This window comes from Leptopilina boulardi, unplaced genomic scaffold (genome assembly GCF_019393585.1).
Source record: "Leptopilina boulardi isolate dan_hultmark-lab unplaced genomic scaffold, ZJU_Lbou_2.1 LbouV2_393, whole genome shotgun sequence".
In the NCBI taxonomy this organism is placed as follows: Eukaryota; Metazoa; Arthropoda; class Insecta; order Hymenoptera; family Figitidae; genus Leptopilina; species Leptopilina boulardi.
In genome coordinates this window covers 1355417-1371151 of record NW_026137966.1, presented here as the reverse complement: position 1 = coordinate 1371151, position 15735 = coordinate 1355417, and the positions used below count along the sequence as shown (strand labels likewise).

At 29.7% G+C, this 15735-nt stretch overlaps 1 protein-coding gene and 1 long non-coding RNA gene across 7 annotated transcripts in view; both read left to right on the top strand.

The window, feature by feature from the left end:
* Positions 1-15735, top strand: part of LOC127288736 (protein expanded) — a 373302-nt gene that overhangs the window by 181758 nt on the left and 175809 nt on the right. The window lies entirely within an intron of this gene.
* On the top strand, positions 2195-2768 carry LOC127288747 (uncharacterized). 2 transcript variants are annotated; one of them, XR_007844083.1, is made up of 2 exons: positions 2195-2404; positions 2616-2768. It is a non-coding gene; the product is annotated as an uncharacterized LOC127288747 (long non-coding RNA). The 2 variants fall into 2 exon arrangements; XR_007844082.1 differs by having other exon boundaries at positions 2195-2413.

The window sequence follows — 15735 nt, the reverse complement described above, 5'->3', positions numbered from 1 at the left end:
TATACTTATATATATTTATATATAATTAATAATTATATAATAATTATTTATATATAAATAATATTATAATATTATATATTTCAATATATTATTTAATTGGTTTATCACAAATTAAACATTTACGTTTTATTGGAAAAAATAAATATGTTAATATGATACGCAATGTTTTAAATTAATTAAAAATAACCTTATTAATAATATATTTAAGGAAATAAAATAAATATTAAGTATAACAATATAAAATAGATACGTTAACTATATTAATATAGTACACAGGTCAATGGTTGCAGCAACAATTAAAAATGGTTGTGACATCCATAGTGAGATTTGTGCTACTTCCATATTATATGGTTCACACAGCTATATACCTTTGTTATTGCATCAATTTACAGCTAACTATTTTATATGGATGTAGCATCCATAGATATGGATGGGACGTATTTTTCAATATAATATGGTTGGGGCAACCAGACGTATGGATGTGACATCCATTGCTTTTTTCAGTGTAGGTTATATTTACGAAAGTTTTACATTGATTAAAAATCCTTTTTTATTATGTGAAATCAGTCAGTTTTTCCTGAATATTTTGAGTGTAATGAAAATTTAAAAACCAATGATTTGTATTCAGACAATGATAATAATGATCTTTGTGTATTTTCACTTAAAAATTTTAAAACAACCCACAATTTTTTTCTACTTAGATCCCTTTCTTAATTTCATTCGTTAATTTATTCAATTTTTTATTTCTTAGTATTTTTTTGTTAATGACTTACTTGCATAACAGTAGCACAGGCAGCAAAGGTGCCATTTTCCTTTAGCGCGACTTTCAGTGCATCATCGCTCATATCGTCGATGTCGTCAAACAACGATTTTAAAATTTAATATACCGGCCAAGTTATGCACTTGACGCGCTGTAGGTTAGTGACGCCAAACAAAAAGAATCGAGATCACGTGTAATATCTTGGACAGCTTTTATTACGTGTGAAATGTTGATATTTCCGCGGTTAGATTTTCGTTTGTATCGAGAAACTGGTCTGAAAAGCAAAAAAAGATTATCAAAAATTTGTGTTTTCATTCTTTACAATGGAAATAAAGTTTTTGACACCTATTTAGGTCGAAAAATGAATTTCCATTGCAAGAGAGTTTCATAATTGCAAAATTTTGGGTGGCTCAAACCTAACCACTCGCCATGGCTCAACCCTGACTCACGCGCCGTTTAGCGTCATATAACACACAAAATAAACGCGTGATTTAAATACCAAATTACACTTCACATTTTCATGTAACATCTTAATGAACAATTTTATTCAACTTACTTTGTTTTTGACATATTTTTTATCCACTTAACTGTCTTCTTCTGGAAGAACAAAAAAGTTTTTTTTACCGTATAGCACTGACTCGTATAGGGTCAGCCGGGGTAAATCCGAACGGGGGGTAAATCCGAACGCTAATTATTTCAGCTTAATTAAAATTTTTAAAAATAAGTTCGATATGAGAATTTTTACCTCAGATCCTCTTCAAGAGATTCTAAGTATTATCCCATTTTTCGTTTGTTAATTAGCAACAGCATAAACAAAGATAACGAGTGTTGCAAAAAAGATTGAAAATCAAAGATGACACTCTTTCAGTATTTTGTCTCGTATTTGAAGAAAAAGAAGCTAAAAATTTATTTTATTATTTATAATTGTTTGTTATGAATACTAGAACAGAAACTATTTTTGATTTTTGCCTTCTGTAAAATTTTATTAATAATATCTGACCGTTCGTATTTACCCAGGAAAATTGGAAAACCGGGGTAAATCCGAACGGTATTTTCAATAATTTTTTTTTACATCAGAGCCACACAAAATTGTTTTTATTTCATTACACTATTATTTTAACATTATAAAAGTACATAGAAAAAAGTTTTTCTTTCTATACGTATCCTCGTTAGTAATTAAGGGGGGCGCCAACTTTATCGGGTCAAAAAAATCGATTTTTTAAAAGTTGTCTTAACTGAAAGTACAACTATCAGAGAATATGCTCTTAAAATATTATGTCAAAATACAAAGTATTTTTCGAGTTACAACTTGTAGAACACAATAAAGCGCGTGGCCTGGCGCGCGACTCCACTCGCAGTCTCTAATACTTTTCATAATTTGTTGCGCTTATCTACTATTACACCTACTATTAAAATTACCATTTATCAGTAAAATGTCGTCTTATCCAAGAGCTACCCATAAAAAAATAGTCGTTCATCGAGGTCGCGAAAAAGACGTAAGTTTTTAATAAACAGCACTTACATGTTTTTCAATCTTTAAACTCGTTTTTCTCAAAACACTGTTTTTGTAGTTTGCGTACACGATAGACAAAAATCTATTCAACCGATTAAGGTCTACCTGGGCTTGTTTTGAAGATAAAAATGGTCTCTTCTGTATGAATTAAATTTGTTTTTGATAGAGTTAAATTTAGTGCTTTTTTTTAAAGAAAAAATGAGATTTTTTTTGGCGAAAATTAAATTTTTTTTTTAAAAAGTCATGTAAAAATGTCAGTTTTTACTTTCTATTGAAATCTGTTAATTCATACAGATGGCAATAATGTATATTTAAAGAAAAAAATTGTTTTTTTTGTTTTAGATAAGAATTGTGGACCGTAGGTTGTACGCAATGGGAAAATTTCAGCAGCGAGGCGTTATATATATGGCGTTTATTTTATTATTAAATTCTATTTTCATTTAATCAAAAAATTATATTTAAAAGATTTAAATATATAAGAAAACATACACTAAATCTCGCATCGACTTATTTAAATGTGTTTGAGAAAAAAATTCCTGAAATGTACGCAGTTTTTTACCTTCTAAAGTAGGCACCCCCCTTAATAAGCAGAAACTTAATCTCTGTTCTCCCGAAGGAGTGTTTCAATTTTTTTGCCAAATGGTTTGTTGAAAAAAGTTTTTCAGGATCTTAATAAAATTTGGTATTCTACGGTTTTTGGGGTCGCTAATTACCAATTTGAAGTCAGTTTTTCAAAATTCAAAATGGCGAACGAGAATTAAAAAATTCATTGGATTCGCTCGAAAATTGTTACTCGGGGGGCTTCAGGGTCGCTGATTACGAATTTGATCATTTTTAAAAATAAGTTTTAGGAAAGTCCGCCATTTTGAATTTAAAAAATTTGACTTATATTTTTGTATTTACATTCAATCACTCCAAAATACTTTCTGTACCAAGTTTTGCAAAAATCCGTTATGATTTGATAAAGTTATTGAAGGTTTTAATTGTGTAATGCATTTTAATTTTTAACCTGTTTGATTTTTGTATTTATATATGATGCATTATTACATAATAGGTTTATTATCGTATTTTTTTTGAGTTTTTATATAAGTTTAACAATTGCAATACTTTAAATTTATTTTCCCTAAGATTTTTCTGAAATACAGTGGCGTTCGTATTTACCCCGGTATTTTAGGAAAGTTGCAAAGTATCGAGGTAAATACGAACGCTAAGTTTCCTGCGATTGTAATTTATCAAAAATTTTTGCTACCCCACAAAATTGTTCTATGGAAGTAAAGTAACAACTTCATGCACCAGAATACCGGAAGTATTTTTTTTAAAGAAAAAACTTATGTTATTGTTGAAACTTACTAAAAGCGTTTGGATTTACCCCGGTTGACCCTAATACGTCTTTATTGTTCACACACTTCACTGTAACATATGTGAAAAGTTTGCAGACTTTGCTAACAAGTACTTACATAAAATGACAGGTGGCGCTAGTGTGATAATACCAAATAAACTCGATGGCTCAACCCTGATCACTGCCCAACCCTGACTACTCTCCCCTATAAATTTCTAGAAAGTTCTATTAATTTCTAGAAAATTCTATAAATTTTTAGAAAGTTCTATAAATTTTGTATTAAATTCTTTAATTTTTTAAAAGTTTTTGGAAAATTTTTAAGAAATTCTAGAAAATTCTGTAAAATTTCTAGAAACTTCTATAAATTTCTAGAAAGATCTATAAATTTTGTATAATTTCTTTAATTTCCTAAAAAAATTTTAAAATTTTTAGGAAATTCTAGAAAATTCTATAAATTTTTAGAAAGTTCTATAAATTTTTAAAAAGTCCTATAAATTTCTACAAAATTCTATGTATTTCTAGAAAGTTCTATAAAATTTCTATAAAGTTCTATAAATTTCTAGAAAATTCTATAAATTTCTGGAAAATTGTATAAATGTCCATCTATTTGTGTAAAGTTTTTATAAACTTTCTTGAAAGTTCTATGAAGTTTCTTAAAGTTTGAATGAAGTTTCTAGAAGTTTTACTAAAGTTTCTAGAAAGCTCCATGAAGATTAAAAAAAAATTTCATAAATATTTTAGAAAATTCTTTAAAATTTGCTGTCTTGCGAAGTAAATAAGTATAAATTTAAGAAATATCAGTGTGTGGGGGCGAAGTTGTGGGCGTAGGTTAATCAGTGGGTGGGGGTTTAAATCTGACCATTATTACAAATATAAAATAAATTATAATCTGATTTTACTACAATATCGTTTATGTTTATTTTGTGTAGGTATATATATATATATATATATATATATATATATATATACTAGAGGGGCTACGCCCCCCTGCGCGCTTCGCGCGCCAACCCCCCTATTTAATCATTTTTTTTTAATTTTCCATTGATCTTATTTTTCCAAATGAACCACCTATTTCAAAGAATTATTATTACAAATTCATTGAAATCTGAATAAATATTATTAAAATTAAAATTATTAAATTTTAATTAATAAATTAATTAAATTAATAATAAATAAATAATTAAATCAATTAAAATCGACATTAAGAAATTATTTTTAAAAATAATTTCAATGAAATTGCCTAACAACCAATAAATTATTAAAAAGTCTTGAAACGAACATAACCTTTAAATTCAAGTCATTTTTGGCGGAAACTCCACCTTCACTTGCGGCTATATTGAAAGTCTTGAAATTTACATAACCTTAAAATTTATGTCATTTTTGGCAGGAAATACAGAGCGAGATGAGGGAAGGGGGAAGGACTTACTGCTTTATTAGAGTCTTAAAACAAACATAACCTCAAAATTTAGGTCAATTTTTGGCGGAGGAGGGGAAATGAAAGGAGGGAGGGGGGACTTGCGGCTATATTCAGAGCCTTGAAACGAACATAACCTCAAAATTTAGGTCATTTCTGGCGGGGGAGGGGAGGGGACTTGCGGCTATATTCAGAGTCTTGAAACGAACATAACCTCAAAATTTAGGTCATTTTTGACGGAGGAGGGGAAATGAGAGGAGGGAGGGTGACTTGCGGCTATATTCAGAGTCTTGAAACGAACATAACCTCAAAATTTAGGTCATTTCTGGCGCGGGAGGGGAGGGGACTTGCGGCTATATTCAGAGCCTTGAAACGAACATAACCTCAAAATTTAGGAGGATGCTCCATCACGTCAGGTTTTTAAGATAAAAGGGGTTGAAACCCCTAAAAACAGCGTTTTTGCACTTTTTGAAAAATCGTGGGGCAAAATCCTGATGTGTTAATAACTTCGCTATATTCAGAAACTAAAGTTTGAACTGTGCTTTTTGAAATAAGCCTTCAATCGATACATTTGCATCAACCCTTAAAACAGAGTGTGAGTTTTTGTCCAGGTGTGCGGCAACAGCAAAATACTAAGTATTTGAATTCTAGTGAATAAAAAAAATCATAAACGAAATGAAAAAAAGAATGTAATATCTCCAGAGAAAGTTTTTTAATGTTATATTTATCATTCTCGTACACTTCAACAATCATGATTGTTAGTATTTTGAAGTTGTCGCACCCCTGGACAAAAATTCACCTCCCCCCCTTGTAAGGTTTGAAGTAAATGAGTCTGTTTTGAGCTTATTTGAAAGAGCACGGTTTAAGTAATATTTCTGGCCACTTAAAGCCAGATGCACAATTTTCCTGCCATTTAAGGTCAGATTTAGAACAAAATGTATTGGTAGTTCCTATTCACCCAGATACGAATTGTCGGTCGGGACAACCTTGTGAATGGTCGTACCAACCTTGGCAGCTGATGATGGTCGGGCTAACTAGCGGATTGATAACATGCGCCGATCAGTGGCTGATATAGACGGACCGACTTTCGGGACCAAAATCGGGCCATCCGTGGACGCCAAAGTTTTGCCGACCGTGGGCACGAAAGTTGGCTCAACATTGGTAACCATTGTCGGGCTGACTATGGGTGCCAATATTGGACCGACCTTTATCAATAAAAGATAAAAATTATTAATTTTACAATTAAATTGTACATGTCAGGTTTTTCATCATTTGGTTCCTCAATTCATAATTTATTTATTGCATACAATTAAAATATCGGCCCCCCGCTGGGATCGAACTCGCAACCTAACACAACTAAGTCTAATACGCTAACCATTACGCTACGCTATCGTGAGAGTCTAAAGACAAAAATGATTTTATAAGTTGCAACTTAGAAAAATTAAGTAAAAAATATAATATAATTAACTAAAATAATTAACACAAAAAGTTAATATATATTATTATTTTTATTGTTATTATTAATTGTAATACTAATAAACTAATAAACATTAGCCTTATTCATTACAGATCAGTCTTGCGAAATATCACGGAGAGAAATTTATGCTACTGGGTAACATAATGATGTTAAGGGCAACCATATTTAGTGCTAAATATATAGACAGCGATATAGATTGTAGTATTTACTATCAGATGATTATAGAAATTTGATTGTACAATTTACAATCTTTGATGTTAAAAATTTTATACGATCTCTTTACGTTCTCGAGTGGCAAATATACACAAACCTAACCTCGCTTTTTTTGTAAACTTAAATAATTTCTTTTATTTTAATAAGACATTTCGATAAGAATTTAAACTTTTTACATAAAAAAGAGTATGTCTATTTTTTCACTCCGTCTATAAAAAGGACTTGCTTAAACATAAATATATTTATCAAACGGTATATTTTTTTCACAGAGTCAATTGAATTTGTATTATTTTACTAATTTTTAAGTTTAAAAAAAGTAAGAAAAAATATGAAAAAGTTTTTTTTCCAAAAAAAAATTTCAATAAACACATGTACATTTATACAAACAAAAAAAACTTACTTGATTTTTGTAATCTTGAAATTTTTTAAAAAATTTTAAGCGAGGTTCTGGTTTTGGTATAATGAGTGATATTGTATCATTGTCCAGTAAGTCAAACGATTCTTCATCAATTTCACCGTCTAAACAACGCAAAATTGTTTTGAGGTTATAAACACGTTCACACTTCAGTCTTCGCTAATTCAATCAAAATAATAAACCTACCTCCAAAAGATGGAATCAAAGATTCCATATTCCACGACATTAATAAATTTTTAACAAACTCGTCCACTTTTTTATTCACAACTTTTTTCACTATATATAAACACGTGCGTGAAAACACAAGGACCGCAATTGAATAGGCGAAGTATACACCACAATCAGCGCATGCGCTCACATTTAATTTTTACAATATTTGATAGTAGTGACTACAATCCAAAAGCTAACATATTTTACGTCTTTGGGTAACATCTTGGATAGTAAAATGTTGATAGTAGATTCTTGTCAGTAACACAATGATAGTACCTTGTACAATCTTTCTGTTTACTATCAAATTCTTACTATCCATTTCTCTCAGTGTAAGGAAGACCTGGCATGACTCTGGCGACGTTTGCGACTGCGCGGAGCGAGCGTGCCATTCGCAGACAGTTCTGTAATTTTTGCAGCTCCAAACATTAATTCGTTCGGAAGCAAAAAAATATATATATATTCTTTACGAATTTACTCACGTATAACCGGTTTCTTAGTCACCTTCGTTCGAGTATTGTTTTCACTCACACTGCACACACATATATATTTTCAATACGCTCGCTTGTATATATAATCCTAAACTAAACTAACACAGTATTAATACGCACGCACTATTACAACCGCGATACAAAGTATATTTCGAACTGCTCTCATATACTAACTTCAGAAATTCTTTTGCGCTTGTGAGAAACTTTATAAATAATCAAAACTTTATTTATTTAACAAAAATTAACCTTTCACTGTTATTATCTTTCTTATGATTACCAAGGTCAATTTTCATATAGCAAGAAAGTAGTATTTTACTTATATTTTTAAAATAAACTAATTCATTTTATTACAAATTTTAATTAAAGCAATTGTTTTTGATATTTATATTTTCTAATAAATAATATTATAATATATTTAAATATATTATGTATATATAAGAATACTATATATGTTTATAAATTAATTAATTAAAATTATATTTTTCATTAAATAAAAAATATTAAATATATATTAAAATTTACTTAATAATTTAGGATATTTTAACAGGGATATAAAAATGAATAACAGTCTATAAATTTGTTGTCAAAAATTTTATTTTTAAAAAATAAAATTATGTCGGACTCCTTAATTAAATCCAAATTTTATTTATATAATTACAATTGTAATTTTTTTTTCCATAACGTATTTTTTTGTTCGTGAAACAGTAAACGCTATTTTTCATGAGAAAACATAAAATTGACAATGACATTTTTAGGTTAGGTTAGCTTACCTTTGAATATCAATGTTATCTTTTTAGTTTAAATTCTTTTTTATATTTTCTTTAATTTCATACAAAACTATAATTGTTAGGAGACCTACTTACATTATCTAACACGAAAACTAAACAAGACACGTGGAGATTTTATTTCTCTTTATGTTTTTGATGCGATTAGTCGCGAGCCGTTGTGACGATAGACGCGATCAGCTCGTGACGTCACGACACGTCACTGCTCACAGCGCTACAAGCCTACTACAAGCCAGTTCTGTAATCATTTCAAGTCTAAACAACACTGGTTGCAAAACGAGAAATCGGATCTCGATTACAGAAGCGCTTATGACAATTTACAGATACGTTCTGTAATTTAAGCAGGTCTATTTTTAAAAATATTAGAACTGCTTTGTAACCATCACAAAAGTGGTCACTTCGTCCGAGCAGTACGGTGCAGTTCTGTAATCGTTGCAGAATAAATTTTCTCCGTGTATTTGGCATCAAATTCTATCATTTTATTAACTCTTATTATAATATATAAAATTATATATTTTAAGAAATAATAATTTGTTTTCGAAATTACAAAAACATTAAAACTCGCATTAAAAAAATATGAGATTCATGAGTAATCTTGAAGTCTTTCTGCATGCCAAAACTCTTTCTCTCTCCCTTAGTGGCCTCGCCTTCCACCCTACTCTAAGACTGAAGCCGGTCCAACTGGTCTTCCCACCTTGGGCCCTTGTTGTTTTCTTGAGGCCCTGCGGGACCTGACTTCCCTTCTCTTCGTCTGCGGGCATTCCACCAACCCCATCAGAGAGTAGTCGTATCGAGTCGGAGGTTTCTGAGGTGCGCAAGGTACGGAACGACAGGAAAAAAGTGCATCTGAAAAACCAGAACAAGTATAAAAAAAGGAGTCTCACACATGCACGATTCGCGATATCTTAAAGCGCGCACGGTGAACAGCTCACTATATAATCGTGTGTGTAGTCTCATTCTTTTTTTCTTTCTCCTTCTTCCTTCGCTTCTTATTTTTTTTCTACTTCTCTCTTATTTATTTGTCCTTTTCGCTCATCTCCACTTTACCAGCCATTCGAATCACTGGGCAAAATGACATGGGCCAACCGCTGACTGGCTTCAATTTCGTAATCACCGACGTATCTGGCTTCGTTGGTCGTTTGGCTAAAAATAGAAATTGTAAGGACGACCCAGCTGCGAGATGCTCAAGGGCCCGTTCGGCATTTTCGCCACGAATCTTTAACTGGTGTAACCAATTCCCACTTCCGCACACATTACACCTTACGTTTTCAAACATCCATACACTAATATCTAGAAAAAAATTACACGTGTAATTTATACTTTGACATTTCTCAAATATTTTTTAAACTTTTACACGTGTAATTTATACTTTGAAACATTTTTGAAATTTCATAATGTTTGGTACACGTGTAATTACACATGTAATTTATTCTTTGAAATTTCTTTGAAATTTCATGACTTTTAGTGCACGTGTAATTTATACTTTGACCTTTCTCAAATATTTATTTAACTTTTACACGTGTATTTTATACTTTTATGTTTCTGGAATACTTTATAAATTTTTAAACATGTAATTACACGTTGTAATTTATACTTTGAAACTTTTTCGAAATTTTAAGATTTTTGTTACACCTGCAATTACACATGTAATTTATACTTTGCAACTTTTTTTAAATTTCATGATTATTCGTACTTGGAAACTTGTTTGAAATTTTAAGAATTTGTTACGCGTTTACACGTGTATTTTATACTTTGATGCTTCTCGAATATTTTATAAATATTAACACGTGTAATTACACATGTAATTCTTACCTTGAAGCTTTTTTAAATTTCTTGAATTTTGGTACACATGTAAAAGTTAAAAAAATATTTGAGAAATGTCAAAGTATAAATTACACGTGGAATTTTCTGAAAAAGAACTTTCAAATTAAAGTTCAAATTACACGTGTAATTACATGTGCCCAAATCTACACGTGTAATTACACGTGTAAAAATTTACAAAGTAATCGACAAACATCAAAGTATAAAATACACGTGTACCAAAAATCATGAAATTTCAATAAAGTTTCAAAGTATAAAATACACGTGTAAAAGTTAAAAAAAATATTTGGGAAATGTCAAAGTATAAATTACACATGTAATTACACGTGTAAAGTTTTTCTAGGGATACCTACAGGCACCATGGGCATGGAGCTGAAAATGGATATTTTTGAACATTAGTCATAACATATTGCAATAAAGTTATCGTATCATTTTTCATATGGATTGTAAAGTTACATCGTAAGCTTGTAGTAAACTTAAGGTAAAGTTATATTTCCACCCTGATAGTAAGGCTACATGACTAAGCTGAAGTACGCAACGTTTATATAAACGATTTTTAAAGAAATAATTTTTTAAAATGAAAAATTCTATAATCTTTTGCCTAAAAAATATTTTTTTATAATTTATTGATTAATGAAAACTACAAGAAATATTTTTGAGGCAAAAATTTATAGAATTTTTCATTTTAAAAAATTATTTCTTTAAAAATCGTTTATATAAACGTTGCGTACTTCAGCTTCGTGGCTACATGTCAAGATTGGTGTTTTACATTTAAATGTTGTTGTAAGCTATACATTTAAAGTAGTAAGTTCACTTGGTAAGGTTGTGGTAGTATTATTCCAAGATTAGTTTTAACTTACTCTGTACATATAAATAAAATTAATAAATTAATTACAAAGTTATTTGTGCGCAGTAATTTTCTATGACACCTACAAATGCGCAGTAACTATTTTTCTACTATCCTTGTCGGGTCGCTAAACTACTTTTTTAAATATGTAATAATTTGTAATAAATTTTGTATTATAATATATATTTTAATATAATTATAACTTTTTAAATTTTAATAATTATTCTAACCTTTCACACGGTGCACAGTGGCCGATTTCCCGAAAAACCTGGCCAAAAGTCAAAAAATTTTTTTTAGAAATTTATACTTTTTATTATTGAATATTATAAAGGAGGGTTCACTGCATAATTTTGCAAAAAAAATTACACTTTTTTCATCACCAATTTATTATGTGAACAAGTAAAAGTGATCTTTGCCAGAGATTTACTCAGAACCTTTCATAACTATAAATTTTCGTCACAGTTAAAATAGTGAAAATATACTAATATACAGCAGATTTTTGAATATCTTTTTTTGGGAACTATTAACAAAGGTGTATGAAATAGGTTGAATGTATTTATCATCACATTTACAACGTACAGTTTTTAAAAAATGACATTAAACATCGCTATTCATGGCTACGATTTTTGTATTGTTTTATCAACGTAAATCATGAAAATAGTTGTGAAATCCACCGATATCCGCACCCTACCTGGTATTATCATAAACTAGAATATATTTTTGATTCATTTTAATTGAAATCAGCTGTCCCAAGCTGCCCCTGCAATTTTGGTATCACTTTTTCTTCATTCGCATTCGCTTTAAACTAAAATTTAAGCACTTTCTGTAATTTAAAAAAATAAACTCTAACACATATACGCAATTTTATAATATTAGCAAATATTTTGGATCCGCCATATTGAATTTGATAAAACAAATGTAAAATTTGATTTCAGAAACCCAGTAAACGTAAGTATACTAAGTTTGGTTAAAATCGTACCATTTTTTAATTTTTAGCAAAGTTTTTTAAAATCTAAACGGCCATTTTGGATCCGCTATTTTAAATTTGACACAACCAATGTAAAATTTGAATTCAGAAGCCCAAAAAACATGGGTATACCAATTTTGATTGAAATCGTATCATTTTTCGATTTTCAGCAAAGTTTTTTTAAATCTAAACGGCCATTTTGGATCCGCCATTTTGAATTTGACACAACCAATGTAAAATTTGAATTCAGAAGCCCAAAAAACATGGATATACCAATTTTGGTTGAATTTTTGGCCAGGTTTTTTGGGAAATCGGCCACTGTGCGGTGGTCCGGAAGACATTTTAAATTAAGTGAAAATGTAGAAAAAATCTGATGACTTAGGTTTGTTGTATATAATATATATATATATAAAGAAAACGAAATCACTTGAATTTACATATTAATTAGATCAAGAAGGAATTGTAGAGAATTTTGAAAATTTCAAGTTAGAATGAACTTGAAGACGAAAGCCGAATTGTTTTCTGAGATATATTATACATATAAATATAAATATATGTATAAATATTTATAAACATATATTTGTTGTAGATTGTATTGCTCTTACTCACTTCTTGTACTCAAATAAAGATTATATGCTACGACCATCGAATTGTTAGCAATATATTTAATTCACCCATCTCAGGATCCATGCACGGTGAATTCCTATTTTGTTTACCACAAGGCCCATGAACTTAAAATCGCTTCACAATGTTAAAAAGTTCTGAATTCTTTATTTCGTCTGTGATTTCAGCACATATCATTTTATTTAAAGTTTCTGAATCGCAAATTTGTGTACGTAAAAATATAATTATACGCACATGGCAATCCCCGCTTTTTTCTTCTCTATGAAAGACGATACATATAAAATTGTAAATGAATAAAATTACAAGTACCTTGAGTATGGTTAAGGTTAACAGTCTATCCAGGATCACGATAAGGAAACATTGTTGGATATGTTATGGGATCAAAATTTTCAATAACAATAAGACTAGAAATTAATTTCTCATTATTTTCTGTTGTGCATACTGAATTTACATGAACATGTAAATCCCTCCTCAATTTCTGTAGATAATTTCTTTATCTTACATGACAAATTTTTTTCTTTGGGTATTTTCTTTTCATTGTCAGTTTCATAAATTAATCTTTTAATTTACACTGTTAACCAATACAGATGTTGCAAATGCTATTTCATATACTTCACACTTAACTGTACCAATCGGTTGTTGATCAAGAGTTTCAAAAACTACTGTTGGTTAAAAAGGGAACAATCTAATTAAATATTCTACTTGGAAGAACATTCAAACACCCTGCATTAAGACTTTCAAAAATATAAAGTTTTCTAATGTCTTTAAATCTCTTTGTGTCTCAAATTAACAATTGATATTCAAATCAATATTCAGCTCACAAACTATTATTTCACCCGTAAAACAATATTCAACCCGCTTTCTAAGTAATTAATTTTAAAAAGCCAGCATCCACTAATATCAAACATATAATATTTTTTTCTTTTATCAAAATATATGCAATACCAATTTTATCCTCAAAATTCAAATATCTTTAATGCCAATGTTATCCAATACCAACAAATTTTTCCAAAATCTAGCTTCCACTATTATCAAATAATTAATATTTTTTCCAATATCAAAATATATTCAGTACCAATTTTATCCTCAAAATCCAAATATCCTTATTGCCAATGTTGGCCAACACAGTAAAAAAAATTGGGAGTTAGCGAAAAGAATTGGTGGTAACTTAAGCTGAATTCGGTTTGGCGAAAAAACTGAATTGGAACGTTACGGTGAATTATTTTTTTCTTACCGTGAATTCTTTTCTGTTGAACATTTGATTTGACGTTTGTTTATTTGACTTTGCATTATAAATGAATAGAATAAATGTTTCGAAGTGTAAAAAAGCCGATTTGGACTAAGAAATATATAATTTTTTAAAAAGAAATAAAAGCGAAGTGTGACATATCCTCCGACAATTTTATCAAGTGTGTAGTGTTCATATGATAAATTTATCATATGAGTATTACTCACATGTTAATCCTTTAAGGACCAAATGTACAAAAATTTTACCTGAATTTTGGCAATTTTTTTAACTAACAAAACGCATTAAGAAAAAATTCGCAATATACATTTCTTATGGTCCATGAACCGCTCTTTCAGATGGTGCATCTGAAAAAACCGTAAATTGAAAATTAAACAAATTACAGATAATTGTTTATAAAAAAACACGAATTTCCAAGGTTTTTTTTTACTTTAGAATTTTTTTGGACCATGTACCGTTTTAGAATATCTTCGCCAGGTACAAATAACGCGTCAAAAATGTTCGCCCTTTGACATGGTGGCATAGATTTTAATAAAAAACTAAATGTCAAAAAAATATTGTTAATTAAAGTTGACATTTAAATAACAAAAAGGCAGCTATTGTCAAACAATTTAAAAACTCATCGGATCCTCTCGAAAATTGTTACTCGGGGGTTTTCGGGGTCGCTGATTACGAATCTAAAGTCGATTTTCAAAAATTCAAAATGGCGGATCCAATATGGCGGACGTCAAAATGAAAAACTCATCGGATTCACTCGAAAATTGTTACTCGGGGGTTTTCGGGGTCGCTGATTACGAATCTGAAGTCGTTTTTTGAAAATTCAAAATGGCGGATCCAATATGGCGGATGTCAAAACAAAAAACTCATCGGATTCACTCGAAAATCGTTACTCGGGGGTTTTCGGGGTCGCTGAGTACGAATCTGAGGTCAGATTTTCAAAATTTTTATAATTCAAAATGGCGGATCAAATATGGTGGACGAAAAATTAAAAATTCATTGGGTTCACTCGAAAATCGTTACTCGGGGGTTTTTGGGGTCGCTGATTACGAATCTGAAGTCGTTTTTCGAAAATTCAAAATGGCTGATCCAATGTGGCTGTAAACTGTTCAAGAATTCATCGCAGACGATTGAATTATTTGTATTTAGTTATTTTTTATTATTTTTTATTTAGTTAATTTTTTTTTAATTTTTTGATTCCCAAAGGGTGTGCTGCAGTTTTCTGAAAAGATTGACTATATTTTTATAAGTTTAAAGAATATTTACTACGTTCTTCAGCCGTCAAATTGTCTAAACGTTATCCGACTCTCACCGCGTGGAGGTAAACGTAGATTGGAGAGCCTTTTTTTAATTTTTTTTTAGATTTTTTAATTTTTTAGATTTTTTTTAGATTTTTTATTTAAAAAATTTTTTTTATATTTTTTGATTTTTTAGATTTTTTTTAGATTTTTTAATTTTTTAAAAATTTTTAAAAATTGTTTTTTATATATTATTGTCTTTTTTCATTGCAGTCTTTCATTGCTTAGTCTTTGACATTTATTTATTATGCGTTGAAGAAAAGCATTCTTTGCAAAAGTAACGTGTGCACAATTTGCAATATAGAAATGTTCTGATCTCGC